General features: G+C 36.5%; 1 protein-coding gene across 1 annotated transcript in view; it reads right to left on the bottom strand.

Annotated features, from left to right (window-relative positions):
* The window catches only part of LOC113521010 (uncharacterized), a 397978-nt gene extending 373714 nt beyond the window's left edge, over positions 1 to 24264 (bottom strand). The window contains exon 1 of the mRNA XM_052893731.1: positions 23991 to 24264. The gene's annotated coding sequence lies outside the window, so the exon portion shown is untranslated. The remainder of the gene's footprint in view (positions 1 to 23990) is intronic.
* Between the last annotated feature and the right edge of the window lie 316 nt (positions 24265 to 24580).

Here is a 24580-nt window from a genome sequence, read left to right as displayed (position 1 = left end):
TGAACCAGAGTACCACCTCGCAGTGATATCGCCGTATATACCCATTGAAACACCTACGATGCGGAGTCGCTTTTGTAATCAGACTAGTAGAATACCAGTAAATACTAATATAATATAGTTTTTTTTACTGAACCCCGTGTTATTTTGAAGAAAATAACAATCAAGAAAAAAAAAATGGCAGAGGAATTAAACAAAATAATTTTTATCGACTAACTTATAATAAAATTGTAACTTTAAACTAAACGATGTGATGACTAAATGCCTAATAAAAAAGTAATTTTAAAAGTTTTATACAGGGCATCGATTGTTTTTTTTTTTTTTTGTTTTTTACTAATATTCTTATTTATTACGGACTAAATGTGAGAAATTATATTTATTTAATAATATAAAGTACAATATGAAACTTAAAGGTTTTTTTTTTATTCTATATATAATAATTCTGTGGTAGCAGCCAAAATGATCTCCACTCAGCTTAAGCTGCAACGAACTGCTGCAGCGCTGATTTTCAGCGGAGCCACTTCTCGATAGATAGCACTCAAGAAACAGGATTAAATCAATATATATATATATATATATATATATATATATATATATATATATATATATATATATATATATATATATATATATATATATATATATATATATATACATTTCATAACTAATATCCGGCTTCCAATATATAAAATCCCCGGCGTCAATCAATATATAAAATATTCTATGTGTTAAGTTACGATATAACCTATGTATGTGTAAAATTTCTTTCAAATCCGTTCAGCTGTGTAAGCACAATTGAACAACAAACTTGGATTACATAAATAAAGCATGAAGTGTCAAAAACATGAAACATTTAATCACCGAAATTAATATTTGCCTAACTCAAACAAAACGCGCCATTTTTAGTGTTGCTAGTAATTAGATTAAAAAATTGCCACACAGGAAAAAACATTAAACTCATTTTTAAAATACTTTCACCCGTTGAAAGCTACATTATCAGCGTTTTACGTGTACAGTGCTGTATTTTATCCAATTTATCTATTTACGTATCTATCCATGCGACGCCGGGGCGGGTCGCTTGTAATGAATAAAACACTAGTTCAGAAAATAGCACATTACCGTCGAGGCCGGAAATAAAGCTATTGACGGCCGAGTAATATCGAAAGGACGAGGCGAACCCGAATAATAAAACGAGGCGCCATTTGCGACCTTCTTAACTAAACAAAACAGTTGATTTTGCCGATGAGTTGTACTGTTCTCTCAAACAATAAACTAATTTAAGAAATATAAAAGTTTAATTAAAATTATAAATTAAATTGCTTTTTCAGATTTTTTTATACCACTGAGTTTTGTAAGTGTTCATGAGCGACGATAGCCGCTTTCCATCAGGTGGAGCGTCTGCTCGTTTGCTTTCCTAACAGTAAAAAAAAATATAGAAGTTCATGCTACTCATGTGGCCAACCAGTCAATCGCGACTATTAGTCCAATCGATCGTGGCCAGACGAAAAATATAATATTTTGCTAATCTAGCGGAAGATGCTCAGATGCAATGCTCACACTAATATAAATAAGTAGTTACTAAGAATAAATTTAAGTTTTATATTTTGCCTCTAAATAAAATATCTAATGCAACATAATTCTATACTGAACTATATTTTTTCATTTGAGATTTCAAGAAGTATGTAATCGGTAGATCGCACGAGCTTTCGTCAGTAAACAGTAGATCTTGGGTCTAGTCAAGTTGGCCATCCCTCTTCTAGAGTTTTACTCACCTCAGCATCTCCTACAATACGGATAACTCGTTGCTGCAAAACATCGAGGATTTGTATAAGATAATCAGCCATTCCATAAATGCGAATAGTACTCTTTTTTTATGCAACTTAGAATGGCAAACAAGCTGACGGCCCACCTGATGGAAAGTGGTAACCGTCGCCTATAGACATGAGCAGTACCATGGACATAACAAAGTATACTGTTTCGCCCATAATACCCCATGCGTTGCCATTCCTGAGGACTCAGGAGTTATTCCTCTGTACCCAGTAAATTCACGCCATATCCCACCCTTCAAACCGAAACACAGCCATGCAAACACAACTGCTTCACGGTTGAAACACGAAATACTCCACATACCTTATTTTTAATATATACATAGATGAAAGCTCTGCTCTGATGTGAAGTACCATTGCGCTCTATTCAGAACTCCAAACTTTTTCGGTGCTGTTTTAGCCACATTTACGATGTAATCCCTGCAGTTTAGATCGGAACACAGAGATACTTCCAGAAAATCGAGCTTGTCTCGTGTTTCCGGAGGCCACAGAATGAAAAAGTAGGAAAAAAAGAGGATTTTCTGCGAATACTTTTTTTAATGGGTGATAATGGTATGATCTGCGCTACCGGTATACACTGGCGGGGTACCAGTGATAGATGACTGATGAGGATAAAGCAGGTCAGTTAGCCCATCCTGATGAATTTAACTAGAATTAGTTACGATGGTTTCCAGGGGGAACCACGAGAAGGTCGACCTGATAGGGTATAATGCTAATAATGGGACTATTTGACCCCATTACTAACAACCCCTTTCTTCCCTCTGCAAATATTTGAACATGAATGCTTATTTCTCGTTAACGTTAAATGCGAGAAGATTACAGTCGCCCCCGCAGAAACCCTGCGCAGTGTTTCATTAATTTCGCCAACTTTTTTTTTTAAAAGCTATCTCAGAGTAGATTGGAGAAAAATAATTAACGTGCGAACTAATGATCTCACCATGCCAATTCGTCTCAATCAACTGTCACTGCTCCAATATTGGAGCCAGTGTTGCCCACTAATATTGGTAGCCTAATACGTTATTGGTCAATAATGTGATATAACCGATTATGAACAATTAATCGATTACATTGGTATTGATTTATCGATATAATCGTAATAATTATTTGGTCATAAAGAATTAATCTCGCAATTTTTTTTTTTCATATTTTAATAGGTAGTAAATTAAATAAATAATCGCTCTGTGACCTTGCCATAGAATGGACCACCTCTTTCTTTCTTGTTTCTTGTGTCGTAAAAAGCAAAGAAGGGAACTTAAAGGTTTTTGAAAATAAAAAATAATATTGTATCTATCTATAGAGGCAACAATTACCAAAAGGAAAGTTTTAAGTTTATCCATTACAAACAATAATAAAATATTTCCTCTTTTTTTGTAATACCACAAAGGTAGCAAACAAACATACAATATACCAGTGGAAGACTTTGTACAAAAGTCGATTGCTTGGACACCTCTGTCACATTCGTGTTTCTACCGTGAAGTAGTTGTGTTTGTATGGCTGTGTTTCGGTTTGAAGGGTGGGATATGGCGTGAATTTACAGGGTACAGAGGAATAACACATGAGTCCTCTGGAATGGCAACGCATGGACGATATCATGGGCGAAACAGTACACTCTGTTATGTCCATGGTACTGCTCATGTCTATAGGCGACGGTTACCACTTTCCATCAGGTGAGCCGTCAGCTTGTTTGCCATTCTAAGTAGTGTAAAAAAAATACAACCCGCCTGATGATAAACGATTAGTATACGGTATAACGGTCACTTTATTATAATATTAGTTTACACTTTATAATCAATTTTTTTCTGATGGGTGAAAATGGAATGGTAATTAATATTTTTTTTCTGATGGGTGAAAGTGGTATCCCGTTAGCGCAGGCGGGGCCTGCGCTAACGGGATACGCTGGCGGAGCACCAGTGAAGGGTGATCGATGAGAATGAAAAGAGGCCAGTTAGCCCATCATGAGGAATTCACAAGGAATTAACCATGATAGTTTCCAGGGAGAACCTCGAGGAGGTCGACCTGGCTGGGTATATTGCTAGCAATGGGATTCTTAGTCTCCATTAATAACAATCCCTTTCCCCCCAATTTATAATCCATTAAATTGTATAAAACTTCATGTAGATATTGCCACATTTTTTCCGATAAGATATTTAGATTATTACGAGTGAACTCGATCAATTAATTGTTAATCGATTATTAAGCAACACTATTACCAACTAAAAGGCACAATCCTAGAACTTAATCTAACGCCGGATCGATACACACAAGGTGCTAAATTTCGGAAGTTCGGGCGAACTTTAAATACGAAATCGTATTGTGGCTGGCCAATAATATTGTTATAATGGGCGCATTGCGTGACGCCCACGGTTTATACGGAGTTACACGAAACTTACTAGCAATGTTGCCAGATTGGATATTTTTCCACTTTTTGGGTAAAAATTTTGATTTGAAATTTTAGCGAAATGTTGTTTTAGAATTTTCGGTAATTTATTTGAGAATTTTAGTTTTTATAAACTTTATATCACGGAACACACCATTTAAAGCAACAAGATCACTTTAAAAGATCTTCGCAAGGGACAGTTTTTTTTTCTTTCCTCATATTTTTTTTTTATGCAACTTATGATGGCAAGCAAGCTGACGATCCACCTGATGGAAAGTGGTAACCGTCGCCTATAGACATGAGCAGTACTATATGGAGAGTAAACCGTTTCGCCCAATAAACCTCCATGTGTTACCAGTTCTGAGGATTCGGGTGTTATTCCTCTGTATCCTGTAAATTTGCTGCGATATCCCACCCTTCAAACTGAAACACAGCCATGCAAAGATAACTGCTTCACAGTAGAAATACGAATGCTACAGAGGTGCCCAAACAAACAACTTATGTACAAAGTACTTATAAAATCAATGAAATAATAATAATAAAATCATTTAATCAGCTACAAATACAACAATAGTTGAATAAAACATTTTGAAGACGACTTTATTCTATGTATAATCTTTGCCATAATAATATTCGCATGCTCTGGTATTAAGTGAAATAGTCCACACTCATCTTATCGCATGCTGTAGCAGCACCCGAGATGATTCCTATTCATCTTAAGTAGCAGCATCTAGCTATAACGCTAATTTTCAGTGAGATAACAACTAGAAAGGTAGCACTCGAGAAACAAGATTAAAATCATATTAATTTGGACGTGTGTTCCGGCATAGAATGGGAAAAGAAGGGGTTCCTTTCCCGTGGGTGTCGTAAGACTAAGGGAGGGCGAGGGATGGACAGCAGCCCTCTTAAAATATCTCTAAAGTGTAACTGCGGTTGCCAATTCACCTACCAAGCGTGGTAACCACTAGTAAAACCCCCCAAGGGGCAGGCTTCGTTCAGCAGTGAGCCATTAAAGGCTGATATGATGATAATGATACCAATTTGAAGAAAAACTATTCGAAATTTTGGGGAAAAGTAAAAAATCAAGTGTGGCAACACTGCTTACCAGTTTTCGCTTAGTGTGGTCCCAGTTTTAAAAGAATGGATATAGCGTAATATTGTTTGTATATAGCATAATGATAACGATTTTTATTATATCAGCTATAATGGAAATATGAATAGAAAAGTTAAACAACGAATGATTGATTCGGTTATATATTAATAATTGGGTCCTGCGATTATATTTACTTAAGGCCCCTGAAGAAGACTTCCGGATGAAGTCGAAACAATTGTCGAAAACGAAAAAAACAGTAATTTCTCTAATCTCCCATATTTATATATCGCCGTGTGTGCCCCGGCATAGAATGGGCCACCTCTTCCTTTCCCGTGGAAGTCGTAAGAGGCAACTAAGGGAGGGAGAGGGATGGACAGAAGCGTCTCTCTTAAAATATCTCTAAAGCCTAACTGCGGTTACCAACCCGCCTGCCAAGCGTGGCAACTACTGAAAGAAAGAAAGAAACACACATAAGATACATACATACATATCTGTCACGCCTGTCTCCCATTACGTTAGGCAGACAAAAAGAAAGAAGTCTGCGCGTTTACCGCAAAAAAGACGCCGTTTGTCGTATCTCCTCACTTTCAGGGCACTTCCCTTGATAAAAAGTCGAGTCTAGGAATTCTGGGCGTTGATATATCTTGCGACGTCCAGTTTTGCGGTCATCTGGAGGAGAAGGCTAAGATAGCTTCCAAAAAGTTAGGAGTGCTCAATAGGGTGAGACGATATTTCATGCCAGAACACCGCCTGAAATTATATAAAGCCCAAGTCAGGCCGCATATGGAATACTGTTCTCACCTGTGGGCAGGAGCGCCACAGTACCAACTCCTTCCGTTAGACCGCATTCAAAGTCGGGCGGCTCGAATTATCGATAGTCAACGCCTTACTGTCCGACTTGACCCACTGAAACTGCGCAGAGATGTTGCATCTCTGTGCATCTTCTACCGAATTTATCATGGGGAGTGTTCTGAGGAATTGTTCGGATTGATACCTGCTGCTGATTTTCACCACCGTACAACCCGCCACAAACTAAAGTTTCATCCCAATCATCTGGACGAGTGGCGGTCTTCCACCGTGCGTTTTTCAAGGCACTTTCTTCCACGCACAACCATTCTTTGGAATCAACTTCCAGCAGCAGTATTTCCGAACCGATACGACAACATAACCTTCAAGAAAAGAGTATATTCCTTTTTAAAAGGCCGGCAGCACACCTGCAATGCCGCTGGTGTTGTGGGTGATCATGGGCGGCGGTAGTCACTTACCATCAGGTGAGCCGCATGCTCGTTTGCCCCCTGTGTTGTAAAAAAAAAAACAAAAAAAAGAAACAATGGAACGCGAAATGCTACGATTCAAACAAACCTCTTTCGCTTCTTCCACATTCATCAATCTTTTCATACACGCTCGCCGGTTACGGGTACTTTTAATTTGGCCCTTCTTCAGCACGTCGCCTATTTGGTCTACATACGTCCGTCTAGGGCGGCCCCTACCGACATCTCTATTTATTGTTGCTCGATAAATCTCTTTCGAAATTCTTTCTTCATCCATCCTCTCCAAATGGCCAAACCAAATTCCTTTTTCGATTTTTGCCACTACATTGTCTTTCAGTCCACACTTCTCTATATACTAAATTAATATATAACCTACCTGTGTCAAAAATTTTATTCAAATCTATTTAGTAGTTTTTGCGTGAAAGAGTAACAAACAACCATCCATCCATCCTCCAGTCCTTATAAAGTTGTAAGTAGTGGGTGTTCTTTTCCACTATAATTATTACCTGTACCTTTACCAAATTTTATGATAATTGGTTGAGCCATTAACACGCCAAGTTATAATAAACAAATAAACAAAGTCACTTTCGTATTTATAATACAACAGCTACATACTAGCCACAATAACTAGCTGTAGCCCGCAACTTTGCACGAGTATTCCCCCTTTAAGTAAAAATTTTCAACAATACTTTCATAGCGGATGCATACTTTATAAAATAAACTTATGTTTCAAATTTCAGATTTCTACTTTTTTTTATACAACTTAGAATGGTAAACAAGCTGACGGCCCACTCTTAATTTTTTTTTATACAACTTAGAATGGCAAACAAGCTGACGGCCCACCTGATGAAAAGTGATAAAGTTACGCCCTTGATACCCCCTATGCGTTGCCATTCCTGAGGACTCAGGTATTATTCCTCTGTACCCAGTAAATTCACGCCATATCCCACCCTTCAAACCGAAACACAGCCATGCAAATACAACTGCTTCATGGTAGAAACACGAATGGCACAGAGGTACCCAAGCAATCGACTTTTGTACAGTCTCCCTCTGGTATATGTATATGTGTATTTGTACGATTAAATATAATATAGTTAAGGTTTGTCCGGAATTATAAAAGTTTTTTAAAAATTTTATTTTACAATTATTCAGGTAAATCAATTTTATCCCCTTCAAAGTACTCCCCCTGTGACATAATGCACTTGTGCCAACGCCGTTTCCACTGTGAGAAAAACTCTATGAAAGTCCTCTGGTTGTAGGTTTCTCAGCTGCCCCGTCGTAGCTTTTTTTATCTCATTTATGTCCCCCAAATGCCGCCCCCGAAGTACCAATTTGGTTTTAAACAAGAAGAAGTCACAAAGGGCCAAATCCGGCGAATAGGGGGTGTTCATTTCAACAATTTTTATAAAAACTCACTGACAACAAGAGAGGTGTGGGCAGGGGCATTGTCGTGGTGAAGAATCCAACGCCCCTCTCGCGCCAATTCTGGACGAACTCGTGCCACACGAGCTTTGAGGCGTCTGAGCACATCGACGTAGAATTTTCCATCAACTGTCTGGCCTGGAACGATTTACTTGATGGACAATCCCCCGAACATCGAAAAAAACAATCAACATTGTCTCGTTCGTTCTGAATCTTTTTAGCCACTTTTTTTTTTAATTTTCCTTCACAGCATCATCCCCATAAACTGTTCTGAGATCGGCAAAAATTTCACGACCATTCTTGCCGAGTTTCGAGAGAATTGATTACGTGTGTTTCAACGGAAGCGTTTTCCATGCCGACGGATTTTCGTTAAAAGGTAATATCACAGATGGCGTGACAAGCAGTTCGCCCGCACGGCGGTCAGACCAGAACTGAAGCATTGTTAAAACATAAGGAAGGGGTCCTGCGCTTACCTGGCCTCCCCATTTTCTCGCATTCCAGAACACTTTTATACGAACTTTCCGGACAGACCTCGTAATTTAATTTGTCTGTTTAAAAATTGTCACAATATTGTACACCGCTCTGCCCGCTGACATTGATGCTCCTTTCCACTTTGGGCTTGCTGGAAGAAAACTCTATCAGAGTTAAGCTCGCCTTTGTACATTTGATTACCTCTGTCATATTCTTAAAACTAGTGTGTACAATAAAGAATTAAATAAATAAAATAAATACTACTAAAGAGCTCAAATAAATTTATTACATTTCAACATTTAATAAACCATCTGTCAACATTGAATAATTGGGTTAAATTTACCGTCCACAATGGTAACGTTATTGGAGTTATACGAGTATTAGACGGTAGATTATTACAGAATAACCGTAACGACTAACGATTTACAGGAAATGAGTTTGTTTCATCCGTATTTTGTTCGTTTTAATTAATTTCCGTATTTTTTTTTTTTAATTTTTTAAAAGCAACTCCCGTTGGAAGGAGCTTCTCGACTCGCTTGAATTATTGTTTTGTGTGTTTACATCGTTTTTTCTGATCCGATTTTTCTGTAAAAGAATATCAAAAGAGCATGCAGTTCGCCTGATGGTGGGCGATTACCGGCAAAAATCACCAGGGGGAGATTTTGTACACAAGTCGTTTGTTTGGACACCTCTATCCCATTCATGTTTCAATTGTGAAGCAGTTGTGTTTGCATGGCTGTGTTTCGGTTTGAAGGATGAGATACGGTATGAATTTACAGGGTACAGAGGAATAACATCCGAGTCCTCAGGAATGTCAACACATGGTAAGTATCATGGGTGAAACAGTATACTCTGTTATGTCCATAGTACTGCTCATATCTATAGGCGATGGTTACCACTTTCCATCAAGTGGACCGTCAGTTTGTTGGCCATTCTAAGTTATATAAAAAAAAAACTGTGATTTATCACAAATGATATCACTGTGAATGAAAATAATTATTTTACGAAATGATGTTAAATTAATTAATTAATTATTGGATTTGTTATAGTCGTATTTATTATTAGGATATATATATATATATATATATATATATATATATATATATATATATATATATATATATATATATATATATATATATATATATATATATATACATAGCGCACACGAATTAATGAGAATTGTTCACGATGGTTTCCAAAAATTACAACCACGTGGAGGTAACTAATCAGGCATATTGCTAGCAATGGGGCTGTTAAACTCCATTGCTAACAATCCCGTTCCCCCCTGTGTGCACATGTTGTAGAAAGTTTACTTGAACAATATATATGTAGCAACATGTTTTAAGTTTAAATTTGTAAACTTCTGTCGTGTGCACCAAATAAATAAATAAAAATTACAATTTAAAATGCAAATAAATAGAATAGATCGCTCTTAGCGATAAGGTCGCCCATTGTTTTCTCATTGTGATTATTTCTTGTAATTATTTATATCTATAATAAGTTTACTATTGTAATCTTTTGGAGGGAACAATAAAGAGTATCTATCTATCTACAATAAATTAGTATTCAAAGATATAACCTATTTCTTATGTCGGTCAACATCGATCAATGTAATGAGGGTACGCGTACGAAATCGTAAAATCTAGTTGCAATATATTTTTACGTAGAATTCCCATATTTCAAGAGTACTTAGAAGTAGTAGTGTAAAAATGAGCAGCGGACATGCTACGTTGGTTCGGGTCGAGATCAGGCATGCGGAAGATATGTCGGGTGGAAAGATGACGAATTACATATTTTTTTTATACCACTGAGGTGGCAAACAAGCATACTGTCCACCTAATGATAAACGGTTTTTTTTTTATTGCATGAAAATGGAATGGTAACCCCGCCTGCGCTAACGGGATACGCTGGCGGGGCACCAGTGAAGGGTGATCGATGAGTATGAAAACAGGCCGGTTAGCCCATCATGATGAATTCATCTGGAATTAATCATTATAGTTTCCAGGGGGAATCGCGAAGAGGTCGACCTGGTTGGGTATATTGCTAGGAATGGGATTCTCAGTCTCCATTACTAACAACCCCTTTCCCCCCAATGATAAGCGGTTACTGTAGCCTATGAACACCTGCAATACCAGGGGTATTACGCGCGCGTTGCCGACCCTGAACTTATTCTAATGAGAGACAGGCGTGACAGATATATATGTATATAAATTTGTTTATAAATGAGGCTACTCTGAAGTAACAAACATAAAAAAATATAACCGAATCGAGAACCTCCTTTTTTGAAGTCGGTTGAAAATACCGATAATCGACGAGAGCTTCCATTGATTAAAGTATCAGTGACACTGACATGACATTGGAGTGAAAATAATTTGAATTTAGAACGTGGCGTTACGTTTCAATGTAATAACTACCGGTCTAACGCGTAATTTTGTCGAGAAAGCTCGACTAGTTTCATGACCATCCTGGACCCTTAGTCTTGAGCAAATATAACTTTAAAAATGTTAACGGTTTAAATTACACGTAAGTTAAACTGGTAGTTATTAGATTAAAATATATCTTTAGAAACTTTTAACAATAAAAGTAACATTAGTGGTATTGTGACGGAAAATAAAAATTTATTATAATTATGTTTTTATAAAAAAACCGACAAAGGTAGGGTGAGGGATGGGCAACAGCGTCCGTCTTAAAACATCTCTAAAGCCTGACTGCAGTTGTCAATCCGCCTGCTAAACGTGCCAACTATTGCCAAAACCCCCCAAGGGGGAAGCTTACGTTCACCAGTGGACAGGTAAAGGCTAATATAATAAAGTTTCTATATAATCACGCCAAAGCAAACACAAACTTCCGCTGCTGCTCACTTCGTAACAATCAGTCTTTTTCAAAGAAAAATGGCATTTAAGATTGTACATAATTAAAACATACATACACAAACATAATTACATGTTACATTTAATAATCATATTTATGTAAAGGGGACACGTGGCGCCATCTGTTATCGCTCTGAGAATAACTCTGCGCACGCCATATTGTATTTCGCTCTCTGATATCCTCTGTCACTTGAGTCGCATGTCTAGAATATGTAATAAAATAAAATATAAGAAATATTAAAAGTTCTCGTCTATTTTTCCATCCAACCATATCATGAAAGATAATCAAAAAATTAATATAAAACCAATGTGGGTGTAGCCCTCTAATATCAAATATTTCTAGGTTACCTTTGTTATACGTACATGAATAATATACTGAATCTAATCTAAATGCTAGGAACTGTTGCTATTTATTTAAAAAGTGAGGTAAATAGACGGTCATAAGGTTGCCTCGGGATATTAAAATTAATTATGAAAAAGTAATATTTATAAACGTAGAACAGAATATGTTAATGAGATTATAATATTACAATGTTTTTAATTAATTAATAATGTTTCTAATAATTTCAAAATTTGCAAACTTGGAAATGGGTATACCTCAAGGCTCAATTATTGGACCACTACTTTTTTTTTGGTTTAAACGAATTACCTCACTTATTTCTTCTTTATTTTTCTTACAACATATTTGTATTAAAAAAAAAAAGATTAAAAATATATAGTGACGAAATAGTTTTGATACAAATATGTGTTTTCTTTTTTTTATTATTTTTTACTTTTTACTATTATATACATATATATTCTTTATTGCACTAAAACATACAGTAACAACAATAAGTTAATAACAATGTTAGCAAAGGCGAGCTTATCTCTAAAAGAGATTTCTTCCAGTCAACCTAACACAGTGGCATAGGAAGTAGTGATTATTCACCTAATGGAAAGCGATGATGTGTTCTAAGATGGAACTCGTGAGCTCACAAATAGTGTATATTTGCCTAAATTAATTAATTAAATTAATATAATATGTTATATTAGATTGGATTTTTAAATTGGCAATTAGGAATATTTTATCATCATCATCATCACCATCATATTAACCGGTAACAGTTCACTGCTGAACACAACCCTCTTTGGTTTCCCTTGACAGATGAATACAATCAGGCTTTTAGTGGTATTTTTTTTTTTTTTTTTTTTTTACAACACAGGGGGCAAACGAGCATGCGGCTCACCTGATGGTAAGTGACTACCGCCGCCCATGATCACCCACAACACCAGCGGCATTGCAGGTGTGCTGCCGGCCTTTTAAAAAGGAATATACTCTTTTCTTGAAGGTTATGTTGTCGTATCGGTTCGGAAATACTGCTGCTGGAAGTTGATTCCAAAGAATGGTTGTGCGTGGAAGAAAGTGCCTTGAAAAACGCACGGTGGAAGACCGCCACTCGTCCAGATGATTGGGATGAAACTTTAGTTTGTGGCGGGTTGTACGGTGGTGAAAATCAGCAGCAGGTATCAATCCGAACAATTCCTCAGAACACTCCCCATGATAAATTCGGTAGAAGATGCACAGAGATGCAACATCTCTGCGCAGTTTCAATGGGTCAAGTCGGACAGTAAGGCGTTGACTATCGATAATTCGAGCCGCCCGACTTTGAATGCGGTCTAACGGAAGGAGTTGGTACTGTGGCGCTCCTGCCCACAGGTGAGAACAGTATTCCATATGCGGCCTGACTTGGGCTTTATATAATTTCAGGCGGTGTTCTGGCATGAAATATCGTCTCACCCTATTGAGCACTCCTAACTTTTTGGAAGCTATCTTAGCCTTCTCCTCCAGATGACCGCAAAACTGGACGTCGCAAGATATATCAACGCCCAGAATTCCTAGACTTGACTTTTTATCGAGGGAAGTGCCCTGAAAGTGAGGAGATACGACAAACGGCGTCTTTTTTGCGGTAAACGCGCAGACTTGTGTCTTTTTGGGGTTAAATTGGACAAGATTTTGTTCACCCCAGATCGAAACTTGATGGAGTGAAGTTTCGATTTCAGACACAAGTATATTCCGGCACTCATCGGTATGTGCCCGCGAGATCTTTGCATGACCGGTATATAATGTATCTCCTGTACTGTCGTCCGCATAGCAATGAATATTACTTATCTGTAACATATCATTGATATGCAGAAGAAACAGAGTCGGAGATAGTACACAGCCTTGCGGGACACCAGCATTTAAAGGTTTTAAATCAGAGCATGCACCGTCGACTACGACCTTAATGCTACGTTCCTTGAGAAAACTGGCGACCCAAATGCACAGTCTCGCAGGCAACCCAAATGAAGGTAGCTTTGAAAGCAGCGCTCTATGCCACACCCGATCAAAGGCCTTCGCAATATCCAGACTAACTGCTAAGGCCTCTCCCTTACTCTCGATTGCCACTGCCCATCGGTGTGTTAAGTAAGCTAAAAGATCACCGGCCGAACGTCCCTGTCGAAAGCCGTACTGGCGATCACAGATCAGCCGGTGCTCTTCTAGGTACCGGAGCAGTTGACGATTAATGATGGATTCCATAACCTTCGAGAATAAGGAAGGTATTTTAAGAGGGACGCTGCAGCCCATCCCTCGCCCTCCCTTAGTGGCCTCTTATGACAGGGGGGAAGAGATCATTAATAATGGGATCTAACAGCCCCATTACTAACAATATACCCTATCAGGTCGACCTCCACGTGGTTCCCCCTGGAAACCATCGTGGTTAATTCTTGTGAAATTCGTCACGATGGACTAACTGACCTGCTTTCATCCTCACCTGTCATCTATCACTGACCACTGACATATATCAATAGCGCAGACGGGGTTACCATAACATTATCATCTAAAAATAAAGCCTCTTACGACACCCGCGGGAAAGGAAAGGGTGCCATATTCTATACGGGTGCTACACCGCTAGTTAGGAACGGTTTATTTGGCATAAATAAAAATGAGGTTTTTTTACATTTTTTCTGAGCACTTTTCCCAATTTTTCTCTTAACAAGCACGTGCTTCGATAATTAGGCGAATTGATTCAGCCGTCCTCTAGTTTTGCGCTTAGCAACACATTTAGTAATTCATTTTTATTTATATAGATTTTATTTCAGTTCTTTCCCTAATTGTGCGTTAGTAGGCTGCGAATAAATTCCGAACCATATAACCTTGGAGCAGCGATAGCCCCGAAATATGACCTTATTAAAAAATATAGCGTGAACCAATTACTTGTGAGCTAAGCTACCTAGCCGCGTCACTTCGTAGCGTTTCTGTTCCTACGCCCGAAAAATATAACACATTTTTAAATTCTTATCTACAACGTTTTCGGTGGATTTTCTTTAATATTTTTAACTTGTGTACGATATCGTGTTTAATGAACTTCATTACTACACACACACATACACAGAGAGAGAGAGAGAGAAAGAGAGAAACATACGTATGTATACGCATACACACAGAGAGGAGAGAGAGACACAAACACACGTGTATACACACACATCCACACATAGTATACTCTCTTATGTCCATAGTACTGTTCATGTCTGTCTATAGGGGACAGTTACCACTTTCCATTAGATAGGCCGTTAGCTTGTTTACCATTCTACCAAACACAATTGTATCAAATTTTAGTCAAATCCATTCAGTAGTTTTTGCGTGAAAGAGTAATAAACATTCATCTTTTCATCCACAAAAAGATTTATAACCACTCTCGTATTTATAAAATTAATAGGATAGTAAACTGGCACTAAGTTCAAGAAATGTTATAATTTTATGTTGTACTTTTATTCTTAACACTTTTCCCCGTAAATTTTACGTAAGCACTCAAAATTTTAGGTAAATGTCAAATCTAGAATCGGACCCGTCACTTCAAAGTCACAACACACCTACCACTATACCACAGCAATCGTCATGACAACCCATTCCACGAAATAAACCACACAAATTATATTACAAATAATATATATCTTACATTAGTATAGAAGAAAACAAAATTCCTTAGCACAGAGAATTTAATATCTGCCACAGCTAGATTAGTCTAGGCACTAGCTAGTGTTTATTGTCCAGACGCAGCAAGCAGAATTATGCGTCCAAAATAACGGGGCGGGCGCGCTGGCAAAAACTTTATGAACATAGATTCCTTTGCCTAACTCGAGGAATTAATTAAATCTTAAGGGAAGCTCTTGCCAAAATGTGTTTGTTCAAATCTTAGCAGTGTCGTCGCTGTCACGAGATTAGAGACGCCCAGGGGGGAATTTTAAATAACCTCCATTGTGAACGTAAACAGTAATGGGTAGATTTTATTGCGCAAAAAAATTGCTACGTTAAATATGACAATAATCTCGATTGACAAGTAATCTCGATCTTTCACAATATTATTATTAAATCGATTATAATATATATATATCTAGGTATTGGTGAGTGAACAATATCATATTTCGTACTTTAATGAACTCAAAAAAACTCGCATCCAGAGCCGTAAATTTATTTATTTTTTTAATAAATTAAACGCATTAATAAAATAAACGCATAATTAAGTGCTTACTGCATCGAAAAAAATAAAGGTATCTACTGTTTTGAATTTAGAACGTGGACCTGTATGAACGTTATATTACGATTTTAGTAGATAGGATAGGCAGTGTTTTGGATATAGTAAATTAGCTGATTCAGTGAACGTTTGTTTGGCTCTTAACGCCACCTACCGAATCTATTATTAAATAAAAACTATTCTATATCTTAAGTTGCAGAAAACGATACACATTTACATAATTTTATTAAAAACGGTAGAACAGTTTCGGATATTGAGATTTTTATATATTAGGATAAATATTATAATGTAAAGTATGTACGAAACATGGCGACGTTTCTTAACGTGTGTATGTGTGAGTGTGTGCACGTGCGCGCGTGTATGGGGACGTGTGTGAGAATGTGTGCGTGTCTGTGTGTGTGTTTTTGTATGTGTGTGTATGTGTGAGTGTTTTCACTTACTACTATACTTATCTAAATATTTGTAAGAAAACACTATCTGGATGTTATTGTTTTAAACTCCAAGGGTTTTCATAGTGTCTACGACCTTTAAGGTTGACACTAATTTACAAAATGCCCTCCAAATAATTTCATTGTGTTACCGACGAATACACAATTATACTCATAATATCTGCATGGGACGTTGCATGCTAATTACCATACGGTTTCGTGTCGTCACGCGAGCTCACGAAATGCTAACGAAAAATGCCAAGTCTTTACTTTTATAACCTCACTCGACTATTTTTTTTTTTTTATATCTACCTTTTTAATAATTTGGTAAAGAGCAATGGAACGATATTTTTCGTGCATTATCATTATTACGATTTATATCTATGGATCGGCCAGTAATTTTATCGCCATTTAGTAATCGATCATCGTAATCTGTAATAGCAGTGAAATTACTGGTTAGAAAACAGTAAATTACTTTTTAAGTAATTAATAAAAATACTTGCATCAATGGTATTATAAAAAAAAGTCAACTAGGTCGATTCTGAAGCGTCGTTTCTCTAAAATTTCATTTCCATGGTAAACCATTGTAACGAATTTGCTAGGAATTAACCACAATGATTTCCAAGTGGAAACGCGTGGAAGTCAACTGGATATTTTACCAACAATAGGGCTGCTAGTCCCTCTAGCATTAGGTATTTTTTTTATTGAATGATAATGGAATGGTAACCCTGCCCGCGCTGACGGTATACACTGGCAAGGCACCTGTGAGGGATGAAAATTGAGAATGATAAGGCAGGTCTGTTAACCTATTGTGATAAATACGTCTGTAATTCAGCGCGATGGTTTCTTGGTGGAGCCACCTGGAGGTCGACCTGTCAAAGTATACTGCTAGCAATGAAACCAGTTTTCGGTATTACTAACAATCCCTTCTCCCTCTAGTATTAAGTACTGAGTACTTAATTTACCAGAGGGAAACTTTGTACAAGTCGTTTGCTTGGATACCTCTGTCCCATTCGTGTTTCTACCATGAAGCAGTTGTGTTTGCATTGCTGTGTTTCGGTTTGAAAGGTGTGATATGGCAGTGAATTTACAGGGTACAGAGGAATAACACCATGCATCTAGTGGGCCCATCAGCTTATTTGCCATTGTAAGTTGCATAAAAAAGCCACGTAGTACTATTTGGTACCTGTGTAATTACCTTAAGCGATGCATTCATCCTTCCTGAGTCCTCAGGAATGGCAACGCATGGGGGGTATCGTGGGCGAAACAGTATACTCAGCTATAGGCGACGGTTACCACTTTCGATCAGGTGGGCCGTCAGCTTATTCTACGTATGAATTATTGATGTGTATATCGAAGCATAATTACTGTATTGTATTTGTAATGTGTATTTATAAAGATGGAAAATTACATAGTCAACAAGGTTATTTATATTCATTAATAAAACGTAACTACATAACAATTAACTAGATATTTAAGTATATATTACACAATGGAATTAATTAGCACCTTATCAGGTGATATTCATTCAATAAAACCTAACATTTCTATCAAGGGGAAAGGGATTGTAAGTAATGGAGACTGAGAATCCCATTGCTAACAATATACCCATCCAGGTCAACTCCTCGCGGTTCCCCCTGGAAACTATCATGGTTAATTCCTGATGAATTCATCATGATGGGCTAACTGGCCTGTTTTCATTCTCATCTATGACCCTTCACTGGTGCTCCGCCAGCGTATCCCGTTAGCGCAAGCGGAGTTACCATACCATTTTCACCTATCAAAAAAAATCTATCAAAAACCCATGCGTCGAAATACGACAATAAATTTGAGCTTCGGCACTGAGTTCATCATCGTCATCATCAACATGTCAGCCCTTACGACACACGTCATCATCATATCAGCTGGTAATGCCACTGCTGAACATAGGTCTCCCCCTTGATGGGGGGGGGGGCAGTAGTTTCCACGCTCGACAGGCGGTTTGGCAGCTGCAGTTAAGTTTTTTGGTGATGTTTTAAGAGGGATGCTGCTGCCCATTCCTAGACCTTTAAGTTTCCTTAGTCGCCTTTTTCGATGCCTATGGGAAAGGAAGGGGTGGCCCTTTCTACGTCGGGACCATACGGTATACTAGCTTTATATTGAATGAATGAATGAATGAATGAGTATACTTTATTTGCATTATACAATATAGGAAATAAACAAGACAATTTACAAACACAACGATACAATTGTATAAGTAGAATATTGATTAAATATTTAAAAATCAATACTTAAATAGTCGTAGTTTGTACTGAATGACAACTTCAAACGCATTGTAGGGTGTCAGTGGATGCAGGTGGTGCAGTACCTTTCTTTAATGCAGTTTATGGGGATGTCTTTTTTCTCCAGTGGACCTATAATGGCTGAGATGAACGCTGATTACCGACACACAGCCAAAACAACTAACTCTAGAAAGCTGAAGTTTGAAACTTAAATTTATTTATTCATAATGTAAATATCTGTTTCGAAAGAATTTCTGAAAGTTTCAACTTAAATTTGCAACCGAAAATCACGCGTGCAAATCCACGATAAACAGATAGTATAGGATAACATCAAAATAGTAAACACCCTTACGCAGGAGTTTTCTATTACCAACAGACAGAGGAAATATATAATATAAATACATATGCCAAAAAACGAAATCGGGGCGAGTAACTAGATAGATAGATAGATACTCTTTATTGTTTCCTCCAAAAGATTACAATAGTAAACTTATTGTAAATATAAACAATTACAAGAAATAATCACAATGAGAAAACAATGGGCGACCTTATCGCTAAGAGCGATCTCTTCCAGGCAACCTTTGGATGGAGAGGAGTAATTATAAACAGTTTGATCGGAGGCACGATGAAAATTCTATTATTTCTAAATATGGAGATGTGATACATGTAATAATGTAAATATACATCCCTACTCATTATTATTTTGTATATATACATAAACACATACATGTAAATACATACATACATATATATAATAGAATACTAGTAAAAAATAATTACCTTTACGAAATATAAAAAAATTGTTTTTCCAAATTCGATCTCAAGCCTCGGCAGTAAACCGTAACTGATGGTTAACTAATATTGGAAGGATGAGTTGAAGACAAGTACTTCAAAAGTGATTTTTCAAAAACTTTTTGAACTAAACGACGCCATTAATAGCTATTCCGTTTGAAACTTGCGTAATACTTTACACCAATTTGCGTGGAATCCATAAACAAAGTCAAGGATTCTCATAAAAAGTTAACATTGCTGTTTTACAGTTTGACAACGCCAATTGAGAACTTTTGCCAAGTGAAATAACACCTCACCGCTCAGGAATGGCGCCATGTGCGGCACAGTGTATACTGTGACGCCCGTAGTACTGTTCATAATTCACAGGTGGCCGTAATTCCTAGCTGGTTTAGTATTTAAAGATGCATAATATATCCTATTACACGTTTATCTGTCTATATGTTTGTTATAACATCACGCAAGGGGGAGTAAGGGATTGTTAGTACACGTAATGACTGCCACATTGGGAGCAATACACCCTACCAGGTCGACCTCCACGCGGTTCCCCCTGGAAACAATCTTGATTAATTCTAGTAGAATTCATCACGATGGAGTAACTGCCTAACCTGCCTTTTCATCCTCACCTACAACATCCTTACACTTCACTGGTACCCGTTAGCGTATCCCGATAGCGCAAGTGGGGTTACCATTCCATTATCAGCCATTAAAAATATAAAAAAAAATTACGCAAAAACTACTGCACCAAATTGGATGCAGTTTTCACAGTTATATTTTTGGAGGTCTAACTTAAAATTTGGTATGTTTTACCTCAATACGTCGTCTAGAAATAGTATATATTTCACTGAGTTTCTATCTACATTACTGCTGTATTTACTGTTAGCAATAAAATTCTATACTATTCTATAAAATCCACGCGTAGAAAGTACAAAATCGTAAGGAACAATGAGTTTTATCCATTCTGTCTATCAAAAAAGAACAATATAAAATATTTGATCCCATTTCGTCATTACATAAAAATTTTATTAAGCAATAGACTCTACCTCAGAAAAACAACCTCTCTCAATTTTTCCACGTGGTTTATTGTTATATATTTATATAAACCCAAGATTTACAACCCCATACAGGTGTTACGTCAATCAACAATTTATCAGAGGAAGGCTTTGTATAAAAATCTTCTGCTTGGGTACCTCTGTCCCCATGTTATTGCTTTCAAAGAACTATGATTGTATAGTTGTTTCAGTTTGAAGGGCATGGCACATGGCAGTGAAATTACAGGATATACGGAAGCCTAACACTAGGGTCCTTATAATTAGTAACGAATGAAGGGCACCATAGGCATCTCAGTGTAATGTCTACGATACTGTTCATGTCTATAGGTGACGGTTACCACTTTCTAATTATTAGCTTGTTTGCCATTCTAAATTTCATAAAAGAAATCTTATTGAAGGCACAAGTATAAAAATCGGTCATGCACTTACAAACACACACACACAAGCACGCACACATACACTCTCTCTTACACACATAAATACACACGCACGCACGCACGCCCACGTACGTTCACTGAGAGATAGACACATACACAATACACAAAAATACAGGCGAAAATGAGAACCTCCCACTGTTTGAAATCCCATAAAAATAAGATATACAGAGTCCTAAAAGGGCCGACCCTGCATAATACAGAGGAAGGAATCCAAACAAGTTTCCCCCAGGAATATATTCAAAATATGAAAACAATAGGCTTTCATATGAAACCGATCGCGTAACGACGCGATTTGTTTACAACCGACTTTAAGAAGGAAGAAGTTCGATTTCAATAGTATTTTACTAATATAAAAATATTGCAACTTGACGGTGTGTCTGTACATCGTCGAATGAGAACAATAATCCTTACTAATATGTGCATATTATAAATGTCAATTTATTGCTTTTTGGTTTCTTATATATACTAAATTTCATAAAGACTAATTGAGCAGTTAAGTTTTTTTTTGATGGGTGAAAATGGTATGGTAACCCCGCCTGCGCTAACGGGATATGCTGGCGGAGCACCAGTGAAGGGTGATAGATGAGAATGAAAACAGGCCAGTTAGCCCATCATGATGAATTCATCAGGAATTAACCATTATAGTTTCCAGGGAGAACAGCGAGGAGGTCGACCTGGTTGGGTATATTGCTAGCAATGGGATTCTCAGTCTCCATTACCAACAATCCCTTTCCCCCTGAGCAGTTAAGTTAGTTACGAGTTTTTTTCATGGATGAGAATGGAATAATAACCCCAGCTGCACTATCAGTATATACTAGCGGGGCACCAGGGAAAGATGATAGATGAGAATGGAACAGGCCAGTTGGCCCATAATGACGATTTTGCATAGATGATTTCCAGGGAAAACCGCGTGGAGGTCAACCTGATAGGGTATATTACTAGCAATGGGGCTTTTAGATCTCCAATACTAACAATCTCTTCCCCCATAGAACACACAGTAGGCTACTTTTTATCTCAGTTATCAATACATATCTACCAGAGGGAGACTTTGTACAAAAGTCGTTTGCTTGGGTACCTCAACCCCATTCGTGTTTCAACCGTAAAGCAGTTGTGTTTGCATGCCTGTGTTTCGGTTTGAAGGGTGGGCAACGCATGGGGGGGTATCATGGGCGAAACAGTATACTCTGTTATGTCCATGGTACCGCTCATGTCTATAGGCGACGGTTACCACTTTCCATCAGGTGGGCTAACTTAGAATGGCAAACAAGCTTGTTTGCCATTCTAAGTTGATTAAAAAAAAAACAACAAGGAAAAACTTATAACTATGATCTGATAATGATCTGTTACTGCTTAGCAGTTTGAATTCACACAAATTCATTATTTTTAAAATTAAACGTTGTGAAAAAAGCAATAGCTGAGATTCTTGCCCGTTCTTCTTGGCTAAAATTGCGTTTCGAATCGGCGATGATGAAAAATAATGACTGTTCAAAAATGCTTAAATCTATGTTTAGTTCAAGAAAATTATTGCTTTCTTTCTTTCTTTTTTTCTTTATTAGTCACGTAAATAAATAGTTATTTATTAAAATACTAGCTGACCCCGTAAACGTTGATTTACCACTTATTGCGTAATATAAAAATCGCGATTAAAATGCAGGGATCGATCGTAAAACGGTGAAAATTTAAAGTTGTGTGTATTTTTCAATGCTAAATCATAATAAAATAAAAAAGGAAAAATTTGTTAAAAAAATTAAAAAAAAATTTTTTAGGGAGGGTCACCCTTATCATTGAGGGGTATGAAAAATAGATGTTGGCCGATTCTCAGACCTACCCAATATGCACACAAAATTTCATAAAAATCGGTAAAGCCGTTTCGGAGGAGTTTTGTAACAAACATCGTGACATGAGAATTTTATATATAAGATAGTACCACTTTTCTTTTTCATAATTTCTTATAGATAGTATTTTAGTATTTATTTATTTATTTAATATTTTATTGTAGCAACGTTACAAGACTTGTCTAAGGATTTTCAATAAGCATAGTGTAGTACAAAAGACTGTCTTATTGCTAAACAATCTTTTCCAAACAACATTTAGATAGAAGGAATTATAGAATATTTATAATTATTTTATTTATAATTAGTGAATATTTTGATTATTTATAGTTATTTATAATTAGTGAATTTTTACCATTTTCAAACGGTTTTGAAAAGAAGAAAATTTGGTACTTATTTTTTTTATGTTTGTTACTACATAACTCCGTCAGTCGTGGAACGATTTGGAAATTTTGTTTTTGTCTGAATGGATATACTCACATTGCTCCTATAGAAATGTTATCTAAATAAATTCAGTATATTTAGTTTTTAAATGAAAATAACTGTTTTTTTTTTCCAAATTGAAATAGATTTTTTATTCTGTCTCAGATTTGAAGTAGATTTTTAACAGTCTTATGTACGATTTATTTCATATTTTTTTTGCAGGGGGTATAAAATTTAATAAAAAAATAAAGTTACTTAAATTAAATTCATACTTTCAATAGACAAGACTACATTCCAGAATCTTTAGTATCATTATTACTTTGAAATTATTTGACAAAAATGTACGTACAAGGTCTGTTTGTCTATTTGTTTCTTTTTATATAAAAAAAAAAATCAACACAAAACACTATTATAAAAAATAATAAATTTAATATTTGATCTTTGGTTCTTTTATAAAAGTTATAAATATCACGTAGATTGTAACTGAGATTCTGCTTGGTCATACTTTTTACGATTGCCCTGTCTATCTACTCTACAAATTTTCCACGTAAGCAATCCATTGTCCATCTTAATATCCAGAATAAACAATTTAAAAATAATCATCGAAATCTGTTCACAACGATATATAATATCGCGTGAACAAATTATTACAATTACAAAAATAGTATCAGGAACCCACTACTCTTTGAAGTAGTTTAAAACAAATATTTCCCTAGGCACAACACTGAAACAACAATTAAGGTAATGCTACTAATCGCTACTCACACTAAACTATTACTTTGTATTTACACCATTATAATTTTGCAGTAACAAAGTTACGTATTACTTCACTATTTATTGTGTACAACAGAATCATTATTTAATCTATATAAACACATCACTCACCTTTAGTATAACTCCTTTTAATTACATACACAAATATTTGCTTTGAACTTGTCAAATGCACACCACTTTAAATGTAATCAACACTTACAATAACACACACATAAATGAGAAGCACATGAGTATTTCAATACACCACAAAGTGTATTGTACACTTTTAAATATGGAACGTAACTTTTTTTCAACTCACACACAACGGAACGAGTTTTGAAAATCGAACACAAGTGCAGAGACTCGCGATGGGGGAGAAGGGCGCGCGCGACCATCCCCTCTCGATGCGAACAGCGAACTGGAGGCAAGGCTATGTACACAGTATATTCGAGCTACAGTCACGCAAAGAAATTCACGAGTTCCCACAAATAGCTTGTTAATATATTTATTAAAAAAAAATCCTGTATATTCACGCCGTACAGACTGGCCAGTATATTTTGAACCGCCATCAAAACAGAGATTCACGACTCGATTGTATTATTTTTTAATGTTTCTTACCTCATAACACTTTCAGTTCTAAACGGATTTAGGAAATTCTTTTTTTTTTCTAAAAGGATATACTTACGGTTTAGTTTGATAGAAATATTATCAATATCGGTTCA

The sequence above is a fragment of the Galleria mellonella genome, unplaced genomic scaffold (genome assembly GCF_026898425.1).
Source record: "Galleria mellonella isolate WM207_F2 unplaced genomic scaffold, CSIRO_AGI_GalMel_v1 utg184, whole genome shotgun sequence".
Lineage (NCBI taxonomy): Eukaryota > Metazoa > Arthropoda > Insecta > Lepidoptera > Pyralidae > Galleria > Galleria mellonella.
The sequence above is the reverse complement of the archived record's forward strand: the minus strand, read 5'-3'. Positions and strand labels throughout refer to the sequence as shown.